We start from the raw sequence: 5,254 nt of genomic DNA, 5'->3' as shown, positions 1-5,254 counted from the left end.
TTTGTCATCTCATCATTGTTGGGGGTGGTGGGGATCTGTAGTCGGGGCGACAATGTGTGATTTCCTGTGACACTTTTTCCCGATGCATCTGATTGATGTTGGTGTTTCATTTGAATTTGCAGTTCGCAGGACATTCTCACATTCAATATCTTATTTATACCTCACCAGAATCCTGTGAGCATTAAGTGACCTGCCGTGATTTCCACGCATGTTAGCAGAGTGCTGGGTCTCAGGCAGAAACTTGAACCCCTCCTGCGGCCATGAGCTGCGCTGGGAGGAAGCCAGGTGCGCGCTGACACCTCCCGGCCTGCGGTTAGCCGTCGGATCCCCACTTGCTGAGGAGGAGACGCGCTCAGGTTATAAAGTGACTGCTTGAGGTCATATAGTTCTTTTTTTTTTTAAGATTTTATTTATTTGTCAGAACGAGAGAGAGTTCTACAAAAGCCAAGACTCGGCTCCCAACAACTACTTACTTTTGCTGCCCGTGTCTACGATGCCTCATGCTGACAGCTTCACGAGGTCAGTCACGACAGTTGTGTGCTTCCCACTCTCTGCCACTCCTTTCATAAACGCCCCGAAGGGCTCTGCCATCTTGGGGACTTCCCTGGGAAGAGCCACCTCAAAACCTAACAAACCCGCACTATGTACTGTCACAGCCAATTTCTAACCTTCTAACAAAGCACAGATGATCCAGATCTGTGATGCTCGAAGCCGTCACTGACGCTGGTTGCCTCAGGCATCTCACCGGCCCTGCTCGCCCACTCAGCACGTCCGCACATTCCTGGTGCCGCAGAAGCTTTGTGTGCAGAGGTACGTCCCCAGCAGGGTCTGCATGAAGTCTGCGTGTTTCCGCATTTGTTCTGGAGCCTGGTGGACTTGGTATCCTGATTTTATGGATGAAGAAATCAAGGCTTGGGCTAATCACATAGTTTGTCCAAGATCAAGGTAATAGTGAAAACAGTTTCCCTGACCTACTTGGACTTTAGAAAGTCCTACCCTGAGACTGTCAGGAAGAGACAAGGCAGCAGTGGATGGCCTACACAAATCCGCACGGCTGTGAGCCCTAAAGCGAAGGTGTATTTCCTGGAACTTGGCAAGACGGGACTGGCAAGGCTGCTCCATGTGTCCTGGTGACAGGGCTGCTAGGAATTCTCGAGCGAGACTTTGTGCTCACCTGGTGTGCGGTGGGTTCTGTTAGTGTCTCCGGATGCCTCCCCCGGTTGTGAGGTGGGGTGGGTGTGGAAGTGCCCTTGAGGGGTCTTAGTGCCTCAGCTGGGGATTCGGACGGTAGGCATCGGCTGGAGCTGGGCCGCGTGTCTTCCTCCTTACCCTGGGTGTTAGGGCTGTGCCTCCCACCTGAGGTGGGCGCTGGGATGGCTCTCGGTAGAAGCCCCCCCTTGTAAGTCAGGGGTAGGAGTTAGCATTTTGAATAGGATAGTTAGAGAGGACCTGTGGTGGGTGTCATTTGGGCAGAGACCTGAGGGGGGCAGGATGGGAGCCGTTGAACTACCGGGGGACGTGTTCCAGGAGGAGAAAACCCAAGTGTGCAGGCCATGAGGCCAGAGCGTGTTCCTCCAGTTAAGAGAATGTAGTGAAAAGGCCAGTTGGAGTGAGTGAGCCAGGGAGGGAGGGAGAAAGGGGCCAGAGACTGGTGAAGCCCCCAGTCATCTGTAGGCTACAAGGACTGTGACTGAGTCTGAGTCAGGGGAGAGACCAGGCAGGTCATAGAACTTGGCCAAGAGCTAGAGTGGAGCCAGGATTGGAACCCAGGTCAGCCCAGTGTTTGAGCCCGTGCTGTCTGTGGGACAACCATCCTACGAAGGCGGAGAAAACAAAAGCAGCCTCTGTTCGCATGTAATAAGTCCAAACATTCACGGAGCTCTTGGTAGCTTTCCAAGCACTTATGCATCTCTTACCTTGCTGGAACCTGAGGAGTGGCAGAGTCAGGATCCTGCCACACGTTTTGATTGCCAGGCCGGTGCCAGCCAGACCGTGTCCCTGCGGTGCCAGTCTGTGGTTCCCTGGCCTCCCAAAGGCTGGTCTGTCCAACACCTGCTGTTAGGCTGTTCCCCTACCGTGAGTCCTGAAGTTCAGCTCTGATGGCTCAGGAATTTAGACCCACGTGGGCGGCCCCCTGGGCTTAACTTGTTTTAAATCCAACTCCAACGTCTCCTGGTTCGTGTCAGTCTCTTGTCTCCATCATTCAAACCCTGCCAGGTCAAGGTGTGTTGTGTCTGACACAGCCTCTCAGCATCTCCTTACTGTGCCAGAAGACAGGCCATTTCAGAAGCTCAAGGTCACACAGACCCAGTGTGTGAGTGCCTGGCTTGGGGCCACTTCCCAGTAGCTTGGTCCGGGCCCAGCAGCAGTGCTGGGCAGCCAGCAGTCCCCAGGAGGGGGCAGGCAGAGCTGAACTCTGCCTGGTACGGCTCGAGGAATGCCGGGCATTCAGCAGCTGCGGCCAGCCTGCCGGAGTTCTCGTGCAGCTTGCCTAGAATGGAAGAAGAGAGGTTACGATCCTCCCACACAGAGAGGGAGTGCAGGTTCTGTGAGGGAATGGGCAGCTCTGGCTGGTGGCCGTTACCAAGTTCTGCACCCACAAGACAAGGCGGTGCAGCAGAGTGTGTGGGCTTGGGCTTGGATCTGGGTTTGAATCCAAACTCCACATACGGGCTGTGTAGTCGCGGGCCAACTTATCACCTCACTGTCTCAAACACCTGCCTGAGGACTGTTCTGTTGATTAACTCATACAAAGTTCTTAGCACAGCACCTGGCCATAGTGTGTTTAGGGATTAGTTGGCCGTGATCTTGGAACTCAGGGTGCTAGATGACAGATGCAAAAGGTCCTGTGTCAAACAGCGTGGCTAGTTCGGGGCGGAGCTGGGACTCCCAGCCTCCAGATTCACCTGGGGACTTTCTCCACTGCCTGTTCCTCCGTGCCCTCAAGGGCAGGCCTGTGTACAGACACCCAAGATAGGTTCACAGAAAGGCTGAGGCATTTGTCTAGAGGAGCGGGGACTCGTGCAGGGGCAGCAGCAGGCACGGGGGTGGGGGATGGGGGGAGTGGGAGACTTCAAGAGCTAATTGGGAGGTCACAGACGACAGGACTTGGTAGTTGGCCAGAGGTGGAGGCGGGAGAGATGCCCAGTCCTCTGGCTTTTGCAGCTGGGGTGATGGTGGACTCAGTTGCGGGGTAGCAGGTGTAGCAGGTTTGGTACAGGAGGCAGGTGCAGGTAGGTAGGGAACTGGGTTTGGACATCAGTTCAGGGGTCCTGTGGGGCATCCGGGTGAAGATGGCCAGGGTGTAGGAATTTGGGCAGAGGTAGTGAACAGCTGGGCCTGAGCCCTGGTCTTCAGACCCCAAGGCTCAAGCTGGTTCCTCGGTACAGAGACCATCCTCTGGCGGCCTCGGCTGCTTCTCCACGGTGTCTCTGTCCAGCTTCCTCTACGCTGGGCTGCAAACCAAAGATAGGGCTTCTCTTCCCAGCCCAGCCTTGACCTTGGGTGGCTACTGATCCCCTCCTCATCTGCCAGGGGAGGTAGTGAGACCAGCTGTCCGAGGGCTGCGGCATTCTGGGTAACAACCTAGGATCCACACGGGCCAGGAGTCCCAGGAACACTTGAGGCAGGAGAGGCCGCCCTCAGGTGCCGTGACCTTGGCAGTAGAGAGAACGAGCTGCATGAACGATGAGTGGCTGAGGGAGGCGAGTGAGAAATGATTGAACGAAACAATGTAAGCATATGAATAAGTGCTGCAGTGGGCCTAAGTCCTTTCTAGAATGGAGAGGCAGAGAATGAATAAGTGATGAGTGTGTGCACTATCTAGCTGGTGAAGAGCCGTGGCTGGGCCTGGGCTGGCTCCTCACGGCGACCTCTCAGCCCCTCCGCCAGCCAGTCCACCCCGCAGCCTGGACATGGGCTGGAGGGAGCCACGCTCAGGATCAGGGTGGCTCTGGGTTAGGAGTGCAGCTGGGGGAGGGGGGCGCTCTGGAGGTCCAGAGCCTAACCAGCAATTTCCTGATGTTTTCCGGAGGGCAGGGGCTATGGGAAGCTTGCAAGTCATCCTGGTTCCCGTGGCTCCACATTACGGTCAAGCCGGCATCTGGAAGTCCCAGCTTGTCCTTACGTCTGGCCCCACCCTGTCCCCATCCAGCCACTCGATTGAGATCAAAGTACCTCCTTTCTGCCCTCACCGATACCCCCTTAGGTTCCCCTAGGGCCAGTGGGCAGGGGCTCTGGTCATGGTTTGGAAGTGGCAGGGAGCCTAGGTCCCAGTCCTGACACCGCCCGCCCCCCCTTACAAGAGGAGACATTTCTGGCACGTCACTTAATTTGTCTGAGCCTTGGCTTCCTTTTCAGCCAAGTGGAGAGAGTCACTGTCCCCCCACCTGCCTCCCTGGCGCTCTGTCTTAGCATATAGAGCCGGAGCGTGTGCCAGAAGTGTTGGGTGTTACTCCTGTCGCCGGGCGTGCTGTGCTGTGTCACCTGGCAGAGAGGTGCACCCTCTCCAACCCCTGTTCTAGTCAGAGGAAGAAGCAATTGGTGCTCAGAGCTTCAGCGGCAGTCTCACTTTCTGTTTCAGACAGGAAGAGCTGCCCTGCTCGCAGTTCCGCGTAGACAGTCAGGTGAGCAGGAGACCAGCAGTCCTTCTCAAGGGTCCTGCAGCCTTGTCAAGTGGTTTGACCCCTGGTCAACCCAACACTCTCCAGCTGACAGCCCCTCCCTTGTTGCTCGGTCCTCAGAGGAGAGGTGACCGTCCAGTGTTGGAGAGGTGACCCTCCAGTGTCAGAAAGGCTCTGAGACCATTTTCTGCTCCACTTTTCATGGGCGGAGCTGGCCTGGGAGATAAAGCAGGGTCACGGGGAGGGTTTCGGCGTTCCCGTACCCACCATAAACCCCTGTCATCCTGGGAGAGTCAGGGGATAAGCAGGGCGGGATTTGCAGACTCAACCCTGAGCCAAGCCCTCTAGTCTTCCTCCTGCTCCTCCCTGTCCGCTTTCTGCCCCAAGCCCCTCCCGCAGGCTGTTAGGATCTTGAATTCTGCATCAGCAACGGAGCATGAACCCTGCTAGAAGAACCTCAGTACCAGTCATGTTGATCACAGCTGGAAGTCAGATGGGAAGTCACAAGTGCTGCAAGGCCGGAGGCCCGGGGGCTCCCTGTCCAGGGTTGGCCTCCAGCCTGGTGGACAGGGCCTCTGGAGGCTGCGGAGCTAAGGCCCCGGGGAGGGTTCCTGCTCACCCAGCTCATGGGG

This window comes from Mustela putorius, unplaced genomic scaffold (genome assembly GCF_011764305.1).
Source record: "Mustela putorius furo isolate JIRA1106 unplaced genomic scaffold, ASM1176430v1.1 tig00000738_pilon_pilon_pilon, whole genome shotgun sequence".
In the NCBI taxonomy this organism is placed as follows: Eukaryota; Metazoa; Chordata; class Mammalia; order Carnivora; family Mustelidae; genus Mustela; species Mustela putorius.
The sequence above is the reverse complement of the archived record's forward strand: the minus strand, read 5'-3'. Positions refer to the sequence as shown.